We start from the raw sequence: 14,933 nt of genomic DNA, 5'->3' as shown, positions 1-14,933 counted from the left end.
GTCTTCTATCCCCTTCTTTTTTTTTTGTTTCTACGTGGTCTGCAATCCCCCCCTCCCCCTCAGCCTAACCCTATATAAATGAGCAGGAAGCTGCTCAGGGCCCTTTCTTATCTGGCAGCCTCCCAGTCTGGGAGCCTATGGTAAGTGAGATTTTACACCTTGTTCACACTGGTGTGGTGCTGTGCGGCGTCCATTGCTGCCGTGGCACCATGTCTGTGGGGAGATGCGGCCCTGGGACTGGTTTAAATGGCAATGGGGCTGCTCTGCCAGTGGGTCGTTCCCCCTGTGGGCACTGGTGTTGCAGCAGTGGTGGTCGCCGCCCAGTGCTACGCCATTTTATGCTAGGGACTTTAGGGACCCACTCTAAATAGGTGGCCTTGATGTGGCGAGTGGGCTTGTACTTTTTTTTATCAAAATGTATACTAACAACCTGTTAGCTTTTGAATCTATGCTGAGAAGCAAGTAGATCAAAATACAAATTGTGGATTCGCGACCATGTCTGTTTTCTCTACTTGAATTCATTCTGAGAAATGCAACTGATTCATCTCCAATTGTAGGAGAGTTGGGAGGCCCCTTTACAGATGAAACGGTCATACAGCCCTACCACATTTGATACTTTAGCTGACATGTATCTAAAGTGGCTGCAGTTTTAGAAAGAATAACCCACTGCACTCGAATACTGACATTGATCCATGCGTTTATTCATAAAAAAAAAAAAAAACAGCATCAGCAACAGGAGGTGGTAGAGTAATGGGATGACAACTGTTTCGCAGCGACCAATTGAAGCAGCAGGCGCTGCTAAACGGTTACCCCCCCGTTACTCTATCAGGTCCCGTTGCTGATGCTGTTCTTTTTTTATGGATGGGTTAATGTCTGAATTCGAATGCGGTGGGTCATTCTTTCTGAAGCTGCAGCTAGGTTTAGATTCTTGTTCCTAGAAAGGCAAAATACGGCACTCTCACTCTGTGTGGTCCTCAAGTAAGATCCCACTCCTTAGTAAATCATAAAAATCTAAAACTTGGCACTCGACTACAGATTTGTAAATTACTTCTATTTAAAAATCTTAATCCTTCCGGGACTTATCAGCTGCTGTATGCTCCAGAGGAAGTTGTGTAGTTCTTTACAGTCTGACCACAGTGCTCTCTGCTGACACTTCTGTCCATGTCAGGAACTGTCCAGAGCAGGAGAGGTCTGCTAAAGGGATTTTCTCATACTCTGGACAGTTCCTGATACAGACAGATGTGTCAGCAGAAAAGAACAACTCAACTTCCTCTTTAGCATTCAGCAGCTGATAAGTACTGGAAGAATTAAGATTTTTTTTAATCAAAGTGATTTACAAATCTGTTTAACTTTCTGGAGCCAGTTGATTTCCATCGGAGTACCCCTTTAATAGTGTCTAATTTGATGCCCCCTCTAGCGCCTGCCATACTTTCTTACTAAATCAATAAACAAAACATATGTTTTCAATGTAGGAAGAAATGTTAAGTTTTTTTATTTTTATATTTCAGGTAAGGATATTGATACTACTTGTCGGTCTCTCCGATGAGACACATCGCCCCCTACAATATTTCCATAAATTCATCTGACTTTTTAGTTTGGTGGAACCATGTTACGCCGAGCGCTCCGGGTCCCCGTTCCTCCCCGGAGCGCTCGCCTCATCTTCGTTGTTGCAGCGCCCCGGTCAGATCCACTGACCGGGTGCGCTGCGGGTCCGCCTTCAGCCGGGATGCGATTCGCGATGCGGATAGCGCCCGCTCGCGATGCGCACCCCGGCCCCCGTACCTGACTCGCTCTCCCTCGGTCCTGTCCCGGCGCGCGCGGCCCCGCTCCCTAGGGCGCGCGCGCGCCGGGTCTCTGCGATTTAAAGGGCCAGTGCACCAATGATGGTGCCTGGCCCAATCTTCCCAATTAGCTTAATTGGCTCCCACCTGTGCACTTCCCTATATCACCTCACTTCCCCTGCACTCCCTTGCCGGATCTTGTTGCACTTGTGCCTAGTGAAAGCGTTCCCTTGTCTGTTCCTAGTCCGTGTTCCTGACCTCCTGCCGTTGCCCCTGACTACGATCCTTGCCGCCTGCCCCCGACCTTCTGCTACGTCCGACCTTGCTTCTGCCTACTCCCTTGTACCGCGCCTATCTTCAGCATCTCCAGCAGCCAGAGAGGTGAGCCGTTGCTAGTGGATACGACCTGGTCACTACCGCCGCAGCAAGACCATCCCGCTTTGCGGCGGGCTCTGGTGAAAACCTGTAGTGGCTTAGAACCGGTCCACTAGCGCGGTCCTCGCCATCCCTCTCTGGCACAGAGGATCCACTACCTGCCAGCCGGCATCGTGACAGTAGATCCGGCCATGGATTCCGCTGAGGTGCCGCTGTCAAGTCTTGCCGACATTTTCACGATGATCACCCAACAAAATCACCAGCTGGCATACTTGTCCTCCGTGGAACAGCAACTGAACTCACAGTTACAGCAGCTGCTGCCACTGACACTGCAGCTGCAACTGCAACAACCATCTCCTCCGCCGTCTCCTGCAACTCCTCCGCAGCGTCCGGCCATGGATTCCGCTGAGGTGCCGCTGTCAAGTCTTGCCGACATTTCCACGATGATCACCCAACAAAATCACCAGCTGGCATACTTGTCCACCGTGACACAGCAACTGGAGTCACAGTTACAGCAGCTGCAACTGCAACAACCATCTCCTCCGCCGGCTCCTGCAACTCCTCCGCAGCAACCGGCCGCTCCTAACCCCTGCTTGTCTCTGCCGGACAAATTTGATGAGGACTCTAGACTCTGCCGTGGTCTCCTTTCTGGAAAGGCCTTGTCTGGGGCCACACCACTCTGGGACCGCAATGATCCTGCCACAGCCACAGTCCAGTCCTTCTTCGCTGAGGTCCGTGGTGTCTTCGAGGAGCCTGCCCGAGCTTCTTCTGCCGAGACTGCCCTGCTGAACCTGGCCCAGGGTGTTTCTTCCGTTGGCGAGTACGCCATTCAGTTCCGTGCTCTTGCTTCCGAGTTGTCCTGGAATAGTGAGGCTCTCTGCGCGACCTTTAAAAAAGGCCTATCCAGCAACATTATAGATGTTCTGGCCGCACGAGAGACTCCTGCTAACCTACATGAACTCATTCATCTTGCCACTCGCATTGACATGCGTTTTTCCGGATGGCGTCTGGAGCTCCGCCTGGATATGGACTTTGTTCGCACGAGGCGTTTTTTCTCCCCGGCTCCTCTCTCCTCTGGTCCTCTGCAAACCGTTCCTGTGCCTCCCGCCGTGGAGGCTATGCAAGTTGACCGGTCTCGCTTGACACCTCAAGAGAGGACACGACGCCGCATGGAGAATCTTTGCCTGTACTATGCCGGTACCGAACACTTCCTGAAGGATTGTCCTATCCGTCCTCCCCGCCTGGAAAGACGTACGCTGACTCCGCACAAAGGCGACACAGTTCTTGATGTCAACTCTGCTTCTCCACGCCTTACTGTGCCTGTGCGGATATCTGCCTCTACCTTCTCCTTCTCTACTATGCTCTTCTTGGATTCCGGATCTGCAGGAAAATTTTTTTTGGCCTCTCTCATCAACAGGTTCTACGTTCCTGTGACCAGTCTCGCCAGACCCCTCTACATCTATTGTTTTTACAATAAAAGATTGGACTGTCTCGTACGTTTCCACACAGAACCCCTCCTAATTTGCATCGGACCTCATCACGGAAAAATTGAGTTTTTTTTCCTCAGGTTCTTTGGCCCCAAGAAGAGGGGGAGACCCAAGGGGGGGGGTACTGTTACGCCGAGCGCTCCGGGTCCCCGTTCCTCCCCGGAGCGCTCGCCTCATCTTCGTTGTTGCAGCGCCCCGGTCAGATCCACTGACCGGGTGCGCTGCGGGTCCGCCTTCAGCCGGGATGCGATTCGCGATGCGGATAGCGCCCGCTCGCGATGCGCACCCCGGCCCCCGTACCTGACTCGCTCTCCCTCGGTCCTGTCCCGGCGCGCGCGGCCCCGCTCCCTAGGGCGCGCGCGCGCCGGGTCTCTGCGATTTAAAGGGCCAGTGCACCAATGATGGTGCCTGGCCCAATCTTCCCAATTAGCTTAATTGGCTCCCACCTGTGCACTTCCCTATATCACCTCACTTCCCCTGCACTCCCTTGCCGGATCTTGTTGCACTTGTGCCTAGTGAAAGCGTTCCCTTGTCTGTTCCTAGTCCGTGTTCCTGACCTCCTGCCGTTGCCCCTGACTACGATCCTTGCCGCCTGCCCCCGACCTTCTGCTACGTCCGACCTTGCTTCTGCCTACTCCCTTGTACCGCGCCTATCTTCAGCATCTCCAGCAGCCAGAGAGGTGAGCCGTTGCTAGTGGATACGACCTGGTCACTACCGCCGCAGCAAGACCATCCCGCTTTGCGGCGGGCTCTGGTGAAAACCTGTAGTGGCTTAGAACCGGTCCACTAGCGCGGTCCTCGCCATCCCTCTCTGGCACAGAGGATCCACTACCTGCCAGCCGGCATCGTGACAAACCAGACTTTTTACAAAATGAGTTTCAGATTTATAGTGACACTTGCCTATGTTGTCTGCATTTTCTATGTATTATATTAAATATACAATACAGTTTAACAGATGCCAGGTCACTGACAAACACAAATGTCTCATATTTACTGTTTGGAAAAACAATACTTTATTTTTATATACATCCCTCTAGAGAAGAAGTGAAGACATTCCCCCGGTTTTTGTTACTTGAACCTAACAAATTGTGACAGAAACTTTTTTTTTGTCTCCTTTTACATGGTGGAATGGTAAACAAGGAAAATATACACATGGACAACCCTGTGAAAATGCTTTTTATTTTAGGAAGAGAAGGAATGGGGGCTAATAGGAACATAGGAACAGATCTTTGAAGAGGGTGATCAGTTCTTCGTACCATTTTATATCAAGAATTCAGTATTTTATTTTTTAAGCTTATTATTTTTATATTTTAGATTGGAGTATGTCTCAGAGCTGCAGATATGGGTAGACAGCTGATAGGGATATTAAACCAATGATGCCTGTTCTCAGCTGATGACTGTTTGGAAAGTTATAAAATCATGTTTTACTTCTAAGCTCAAGAGTTATGGAGGACATACTGAGTTGAATCATGCATGCCTCCTCCCTTCTCAACCCCTCTCTACATGATTACGGGGCTCAGTGCTGATAGCCTAACCCTGGGGGAGGGGTGGAGAAGGTAGAAACATGCATGGTGCAACTCAGCTTGTCCTCTACGATTCTCAAACTTATAAAAAGAACAATGGTTTTATTACATTGCAAAGGTCTAGGTTTTCTCCCTATCGGTTACCTTCCCATGTCTGCAGCTCTGAGTATAATATAGAGCTGAAGGGTTCATTTTAAATAAAAAAAAAATGGAAATTGGTAAATCAGTTGTATGTCATGTGACCCCTCCAAAAGGATGCAAAATGGCCTTGACCATTAAAACAGATTATTAAAAAGGGTCATATGTTTCAGACAATGGTAAATGTAGAACATTGCAATACTTTCCCAATCTAAACATACTTTTCATAAGTATTTGTTGGATATTGTGAATTACCCTTTGTATAGTATTTTCACATAGCCATTAGCCATCATCCACTTTTGGCCAATTTCTGCCCATTGCGTATGCAAAGCTTTATGAGGAAGAAAGAGACCAGTTTGTCACAAATAATGTACTTTATGTACTTATAAAATCCTGTGACTTGTGTGTTCATAGAAGCAAAAACATATGTCCAGCATGTTTTATAAAAGCAGTTCAGGGTTTATTCAGAAATCTATTTTAATATCTATACAGGAAAGTTTTACCAAAAATCAGTACAGCCACTCAGGTATATCAAGCACCATATATGCTCTTAGTCATGCTAGGACTAAGGTCACATATGACGTTCGAAACATGAATGCAGTTGTACTGATTTTTCAAACATTTTCTGTATTGATATTTCTTAGATTTATAAATAAAGCCTGAATTGCTTTTATCCTATCTGCCCAATATATTTTCCTTTTGCTATGGGAAGTATGGAAGACGTAGGACTAAATTAGGATAATTACAAATCCATAATGGGTGGATGAAATATCAACAAACTACAAAGTCTGTATTTCGGTACCTGGCGACTACCTTTAAGGGTTAACATACAAATAATGTGTAACATTAATATCTGAAAAAGAATATGTTTTCCTTACGTAGTAGTGTTATTCTGCTGCAGGCAAAATATGAAGTCTATTAGCTGAAGGCAACATGACAGACTTAACAAGTTAAATGAAGCTGAACTGTTTTGTCTATTATTTGCTTATTAATCCTGTAGTCTACGGCAGGCGATATGACAGAGGCAATTAGGGAGTTTGCCGTATATTGTGCGTAAATATTTGTTTCCCTGAAAACCATGGCTGAACATCTTCTCGACAACAGGATCCTTGGCTATCCAGTATTTATGACAAAAATATTCTAATCAATACAAATTTGTTGCATTAGTTTGTACATGTACATAGTGAAGTCAAACCATAGAAAATGTGTAGTAAGGGCATCTGCTCCCGCTGGTGTACTGTGTGTCCTATGGGCACAGCCACCTGGTTACCTTGGCCCCACATGGCACAGCTGTGTTCTCTCTCACTGCCATGCTTGTGCTTCTGCCTGTAGTGTACCTGGGTGCTCTCTTCCTGCCTCTACAAGTGGTCATCTGGTATTTTAGACAGCTTCACTAGTCCCAACTCATTTGAGCAATAGTTTTTAGCTATTAGTTTCCTGCAAAGGTATTTATCTGTTTATTGATGTCTTACTATGTATGATCCAAGTAAAGGGGTACTCCGTCGCTTAGACATCTTATCCCCTATCCTTAGGATAGGGGATAAGATGCCTGATCGCGGGGGTTCCACCTCTGGGGACCCCGTGATCTTGCATGCAGCACCCTGTTAAAATCAGTCCCTGGAGCATGTTCGCTCCGGGTCTGATTACTGTCGATCACGGGGCCGGAGCGTTGTGACGCCGGAGCCCCCTCAATGCAAACGAGCGTGATGTCACACGGGGGCGGAGTCGGGACGTCACGCTCTTTCGCTCGCGTGGTCGGGATCCGAAGCTTCCGGCGTTGCCGGAAGCTGTTGAGTTGGGTGCTGCAGCCGAGATCCCGGGGGTCCCCAGCAGCGGGACCCCCACGATCTGACATCTTATCTCCTATCCTTTGGATAGGGGGATAAGATGTCTAGGGGCGGAGTACCCCTTTAAGATTCTATCTCTGCCAACCTTCCGTGCTTCCCCCGACTACTGAACCTATGCTATTGACCCTGACCTGTTGGCTGATTATTGACAACAAACACAATCTTCCAGCTTAGACCACAGTTTGTGCCTGGGCTCCTCTCTTTGCATTAGTCAGAAGGCCAGCTACCACCCACACCACCTACACCAGGAACACTCCAAGACCACCTCTCTACCAAGTAAAAATCCTGTTACAGATTTTGTATTAGGCGTCAGGATTCCATTTTTAGTGGCAAGAATAGCACCGCATCCTACACTATCATTGCTTCCAAAATGCAACAAAATCCGAATGGAGCTAAGAAGAGCTGCAATATGAACAGATCCTACCTAATGCTCTTTTTACATTCTGTTCTAGATGCCCATTGTACTCTTCTTAAAATTACTTTTTTTATTTGGAAAATCTTCACTTCATCACCTTAACCATTATTTAGGTAAACCCTTGGACAAGGTTTACACTTTTGTGTCTGCACCACAAATACAGTAAATGCATGCAACCTGGATTATTCAAAACTTCTAAGAGAGAATATATCACTAATGTAGCATCATACACAGCATTCCATGATGGCACATTTATCACTGGCCAAAGTTTATGGCCTACCTATAGGATAGTTTTATACCGGCACCCCCACTAATCAGCTGTTTAAAGAGGATGGGGCACTTTTTAATGTTTACCAGCTGTAGCTCTGTATATTTTGTAGTGGCATGACTGAGTTCGAGCTGCAATATCAGGCATATCCACAGCAAATTGTATGGCGCTGTGTCTAGTAAATGACAAAGAGGATTGTTTAGCCAAGCATCATGGTCCTTTAATCAGCTGATGCTGGTATTCAGATTCCCATAAATCAGATATTGATGATCAATATCATGACAGGCAACCCCAAAGTGCCCAAAAAACACCTTTAACAAGTTCAGCTTGGAGCTCCGATTCTTTATGTCAAAGTGATGAATGGGTTATATAAATTGACTTAGCACCAATTTCTCTTTCTCAGCTTCCTCTGGGTGAATTAATGACCCTTTTCCATCTCTCTCTGTGATTTTCCCATTATATATAGTACTGACAGAACCATGAGATATGAATTGAATATTTTCTTTTATGCTGTTGTACAGATGTACACAATTAGAAAAAGAAACATGAGAAAAAGACGAGTTAGGCCAGGTGCACACAAGATAATTGTCTTTAATGCTGCTTTTTACTGCAGCAGTTAGGGTATTAGTACATATTGTATGGTTTTTTCTATCAGATTTGTAAGAATGAAACAAACATATTTCCAATATGGTTCTATGCTAAGGAACATTTCCATGATTATACTACTTTTGCTGTAGAATGGCTACTATGGTAATCTAGCCCAGTTGTCAGAATCCACATTGAAGGAGAACTGCGGCACAACACTTTTCTACGCTCCCCCGTTGTGGAGATATCGGCGTCCCGTTGCTCCGGTGCTGCTTGACTTCCTGATTCTTGGGTTCAGATCGTCACACTGCAGTCGGTGTCCCGCCTCGGCCGGTGATAGGCTGAGCGCACTGTCAAGTAAGGAGTCCGTGCAGCAGGGAGAAGGCGGCGCCCAGGCTCCTTACATGACAGCGTGCTCAGCCTATCACCAGCCAATATTGGCGCAACTGGGGAACATAGGAAGGTGAGTTAGTTTTTTTTAGTTTTTGCCACAATTCTCCTTTAAGAAAAAGGGTCCATGCCCATGGCAAAGATTAATGGTCCATGCAAATGGCAAAGATTAAGGCGATGTTCACACGGCAATGTCCACACAGAAAATCTCTGTGAGGACAATGGCCATGGACCTCTCGGAAATGTGCCATCTCATAGATGGCAATGCATTCCGTGCAGAGTCCGCAGATTATGTGGACACTGGAATTTGAATTTCTACATCAGATGTTTCCGGTTCTGATATTCTGCAATTTGAACAGCACAGCAGAATCCCGTTGAAATCAATGGGACTCTGCTGCTGCAAGGAAATTCTTCCGTGTGAAGGATCCATGCACATGGCAGTCATCACCAACATTGTTGGGAGGGACAAAGGGGGAGATTTATCATTGCCTTCCTGACATTTTATTGGCTGAAATTTGGTGCAAAATTTTTGTGCATTTAGTTTTTGTGCAATTTCAAAAGACAACTTTGGCAAAAATGATTGTGAAATGCAGTGCTTCACTCTTGACTATGCAGTGGAGGAGATTTATTAACTGCCTCTTAAAAAAAACTGTGTAAAAATAATGCACAAACGTAAAAAATGCAAAAAACACAAATTCATACCACCTCTGCCTTGCCTTAGAAAAGTGACGTCCTACAGGAAGTTCTGAGATAATTTTTCATTTGTGCAAACTGTATAAAAGTCTGTGCGCAGTTTTGATAACTTTGGGGCACATAAGGCAAAAACATAACAAATAAAGGCTGTGAAATAGTTGTGTGGTAACCTTGGGGGATAAAGCCTTGTGGGGTGTAGGGTAGTTAGGGTGTTGCTGTTCAGAATAATAAAGGGCACTGTTAACCCTTGTAACTCGTGACTCCAGGGTGAGGGTTAAATACGGTAAACTTGATAGGCCTATTGCCACCCTTCCCAAGAGCAATAGGTGAATGTAGAATAAAGGATTGTCCACAACCACTGTTAACTGAAAACTTGCAGGAACTTTTACTGAAGAATTTCTGTACATGCAGCAATAGTAACAGTCCAGATAACAGAGTCTCTATAGATATAGCAGCGATTGACAGTTGGTTGGGATCAGATAAGCTCAATTTAGTTTTCTCAGAGATTTTGTACCATAGATCCGCTGGATTTAAGGGTGCCTTTAGGTCCAGTGATCTTGCGGTGAGTAGCGGGGAATTGCTTAGCGTATCTGCTATGTTATAGGCCAAGGCCGCAAGGCTTTGGCCTAGTAAATTGTCTTGTAAGCTGCGGAGGTCCTACCTCATCCAGAATCAGCAACCTAAGAGAGCGATCAAGATGGCGCAGCTCCCTTATATGGGCAGGGGCTGGCCGTTTTGGATTGGTCCATAACAACTGTCACTCACCGCTACATTGCATTGTGGGTGAACATGTCATGAGAACCACCAAAGGTCCTTTAGCAAAACCACAGAGTTCTGAACCTAATCACATGATCCGCAGGTCCTGCTACACTGAACAGGTAGGCATTTGAATATATACATATTTAAACTTATATTTAAATGAATTTCTATACAAATATGAATCAACTAAGGGGTGACGAGGGGATAACTAAAGAAGAGGGACCCCGACGTTTCTAGGGACTCTGACTATTGGGACCTCTACAATGGTACAGTATGAACGTACTGGTACAGTACGGTACCGGGACACCACAGTTGCACACATAAATCTCAATGCTATGTATTGGGACACCATGTGCTTCTGTATGATCTGTCTATGAAACATTGTATTCTGCAATATGTAATAATAATAAGAAGAATAAACAGTATGTCTAGCTTTTGTAAACAGGCAATATATAGAGGTAACAAATAGGCATGATCAGGCTATACTGTAGGTGTTTTATTGTGGATCCTTGCAACATTTTGACTCATTTGTGAAAACTGCATTAATTTCACATGCTAAAAATGTATATTTATCTCATATGTATGCAAAAATCATCACTGCTTGAATAAACTAAAGAGGCAGGGTGGTTCCTCACATTGGAATAGTAGTTTATAATCTGAAAAATTATACTGAAGCTCCATTTCTGCTTGACATTGCTTTATTCAGGAAACAGAAAAACTGCAACTTTGTATTTAAAGTGACTATCAAATGTTAATCAGCCCAGTCTTCAGATCAGGCACAGAGAGACACAAGTCCAATTGCTTGGGCAACCTCATAACTAGAGATGAGCGAATTTACAGTAAATTCGATTCGTCACGAACTTCTCGGCTCGGCAGTTGATGTCTTTTCCTGCATAAATTAGTTCAGCTTTCAGGTGCTCCGGTGGGCTGGAAAAGGTGGATTCAGTCCTAGGAGACTCTTTCCTAGGAATGTATCCACCTTTTCCAGCCCACCGGAGCACCTGAAGGCTGAACTAATTTACGCAGGATAAGTCATCAACTGCCGAGCCGAGAAGTTTGTGACGAATCAAATTTACTGTAAGTTCGCTCATCTCTACTCATAACACCCACACAGTTTCATACACGTCTCATTCTAACGAATTGCCTTCCACTGCTCCCTGAATGACGCTGGAATTGGTCGCCTATTCTCCAGCCCTGGTCTTCTCCTGCATTCTGGGGCCCGCTCAGCTAATCCCTGGCCGCAGTGATGTCCCGCCTCGGCCGGTGATAAGCTGAGCTGCAGTGTAATGTAACAGAACCAGGCACCATGAAGAAGGCTGGACCGGTTACATCACACTGCCGCTCAGCCTATCACCGGCCGAGGTGGGACATCACTGTGTTATACCTTGGAAGCCAGAAGAAGACCGGTGCCAAAGGACACAAGACCAATTTTAGAAGTATCAGGGCAGCAGTGAAAGGTAAGTTAAAGATTGTTATATGTGTTGTGGCATCCCACCAGAATAAAAAACATTTTAAAAAAATCACTGGATAACCCTTCAATAATCTGATTATTCTCAACTCCAAACTCATTTGGCATGGTATTTTTGCCTCAGTAACCCCATTACCTAACATGACTTGCATTTTCCCTGCCCAAATTGAGGATTGAGCAGGTCATTTAACAGACACTATCATCTCCGTTACTTTGTTTTTTCAATTTCTATTCCAAGCGATGTAGGCCTACTGCTTATGATGGATCTTACTATGCCATTACTTTTTATTGGAGTTATAGTATGTAAGTGTACTCAAGGTAGACAGGTTTATTAACCCATGGCCATCTTCCATCTTAAAAGTCTGGTTTACATGTGAATATTCCATGTTAGCTGTAACATTGTAGCATACCTGTCATTTGCAAAAAAACTTTTTATATAATGTAGATAATAACATTATATGTATATTTGTAATAAAAATTGGTTAAAAAATGTAAAACTATTTTACACATTCACATGTATTGATATTACCTACATTATATAAACATTTTTTGCAAATGACAGTGCCCATTTAATGTGGTATTCCCATCTCAAGATGCCCTAACTGCCCTGATTCCCTGCATCTATCTATAGACTACAAGTATGCATACAATTATAGTAGGAGCGATAGGATTGCACAATGGCCCACATAGGCACCCAAGTGCACATATCATGTGTTTTAATCATGTCCGATTCAGCCCTTCAAGTGTCCAGGGTGCGACAAGGGGGACAGGGACCCAAAGGTACACATATTGAAAGGGTATGGTCCCAAACGGTACCCAAAGGATATGGTCCCAAAGGGTATCCATAAGTACACATATCATGAGCACTTATGTTGGCTGATGATTGACTTGGGTAATTTGATCGGTGTGTAAGGCCTCTTTTAGAATTGTTGACCCAGTTCCCTATATGATCACCAATCTTGTAGATCAGCACTTGTTTGTTTAAAGTCTTAACATGACTTACCTTTTGTGTGTGTGTTTGGGGTCTCACACGTGATCTGGATCATTTGTGTGGCCCTTCACTTTCACCATTCTTCAACAATTATCTTTTTGTGTTGTCAAAACAATATCATCAGCCAATGAATGAGCTTTTTTTTTAACATCATCAGCCGTTCACTGGGCCTATTACACAGTACAATATCAGCCTATTTGGTCAATAAACACCCGCTGCAATAAAGAGCATTAACCTGTATTTATACCAACTCGTTGCCCTCCCATTGGAAAGCCACACTGTTGGACAGATCAATTTTAAAAATGATAAAAAAAATGTTGTCACTATATACACATGCACCTCTCCTAGAACTATGGACGATAACAATTTATCCAGGCTTAGATCATAGAAATTCGAGAGGAAGGTTGCATAGAAAAGCGCAGGAAATTTCCTAAATATTTAAAGATTAAATGAGGAAAATAGACGCCAAAAACTCTTCAAAATGTGGATACTTCAAAACTGTACGAGGCCCAGATATCCATATAGATGGGCTATTACTTGTTGGAAGCCGAGATCAGCATCATTTATAGTTATAGCTGTATTCTCCAGACAGAAAAATATGAAATTATGGGTTGTAGTTGAACAGGAGCCACAGCGCCAGTAAAGAGGAAAATGAATGATAAACTGCTGTATAAACAATACCCCAGTGATGTTTTATTGCAGTAAACCAGATGTAATGTTTAACAGCAGAAATGAGCAAACTGCAAAGCGCTTTAATGTCACCATTACCCCTGACACATTGATAATGATACAGTGCTGTATTACAGTCGCTGAGAATCAGGCCCAGGTTCCACTGCAAGAAGACATCACTAGTGACCTGTTCAGTGTCGGATGTCAGGGAGCTTACACAAAGTCTTTCTTTACAGTCAGTAGATGTAAAGCATATACAGGGGCTCTAGAGGTTTCATACATTTCTTTATGTTTTTTCTTAGCATAGTGTGTCGCAGCATTAACTTGAATGACTACAGATTGCCCAAAAGCTCCCAATACAACCTGCTAATACAAACTGAAGCAGACTCTAAAGTCATCAAATATAATGCAATCAAGGAAAATCCACCTTAAGGTACTTCGCTAAGGTCAACCTGTCACACACATTAAAGGTTTATTTCAGGAGGAAGGATGGAGTTCTTACTGTATTATATGCTGAATAGTGCTGTATAATAATCTGGACTATGATAACGGGCAGTACCTATACAGTGCCATTTATGCTAGGTAAAGGAATTTTACTACTACTTATATTGCTGCTACTACTACTTATATTTTACACTGCACATATTGCTAAACATTACTATTGCTACAAATTGAAGAATGTAATTTTGTTTTACATTACATTTAATTAAAGGTTCATATATTTTAAAATGGGTGTTCCTTCTAATGTGCCTCTAGTATCATATCTAGAGTTGTATAAAAAAATACATATAATAATAAGTTCCTCCAGGGAAAAAGAAGCAGATGGAACCCATCAGTACCAAATCTGCCTGCTTTGTGAGCGGGGAGCAGAGCCCTGCTTGTCCTCAGTGTACAGAGTCCTGCTTGTCCTCAGTGTACAGAGCCCTGCTTGTCCTCAGTGTACAGAGCCCTGCTTGTCCTCAGTGTACAGAGCCCTGCTTGTCCTCAGTGTACAGAGTCCTGCTTGTCCTCAGTGTACAGAGCCCTGCTTGTCCTCAGTGTACAGAGCCCTGCTTGTCCTCAGTGTACAGAGCCATGCTTGTCCTCAGTGAACAGAGCCCTGCTTGTCCTCAGTGTACAGAGCCCTGTGTGTCCTCAGTGTACAGAGCCCTGCTTGTCCTCAGTGTACAGAGCTCTGCTTGTCTTCAGTGTACAGAGCCCTGCTTGTCCTCAGTGTACAGAGCCCTGCTTGTCCTCGGTGTACAGAACCCTGCTTGTCCTCAGTGTACAGAGCCCTGCTTGTCCTCAGTGTACCGAGCCCTGCTTGTCCTCAGTGTATAGAGCCCTGCCTGTTCTCAGCGCACAGAGCCCTGCTTGTCCTCAGTGCACAGAGCCCTGCTTTTCCTCAGTGTACAGAGCCCTGCATGTCCTCAGTGTACACAGCACTGCATGTCCTCAGTGCACAGAGCCCTGCTTTTCCTTAATGTACAGGGCCCTGCTTGTCCTCCCTGCACAGAGCCCTGCTTTTCCTCAGTGTGCAGAGCCCAGCTTCTTCTCAGTGCACA

At 44.8% G+C, this 14,933-nt stretch overlaps 1 protein-coding gene across 2 annotated transcripts in view; it reads right to left on the bottom strand.

Moving 5' to 3' along the window:
* Positions 1–14,933, bottom strand: part of ADRA1A (adrenoceptor alpha 1A) — a 290,018-nt gene that overhangs the window by 196,851 nt on the left and 78,234 nt on the right. The window lies entirely within an intron of this gene.

The sequence above is a fragment of the Hyla sarda genome, chromosome 4, assembly GCF_029499605.1.
Source record: "Hyla sarda isolate aHylSar1 chromosome 4, aHylSar1.hap1, whole genome shotgun sequence".
NCBI classification, from domain to species: domain Eukaryota; kingdom Metazoa; phylum Chordata; class Amphibia; order Anura; family Hylidae; genus Hyla; species Hyla sarda.
This window is presented reverse-complemented; position numbering and strand designations above follow the sequence as displayed.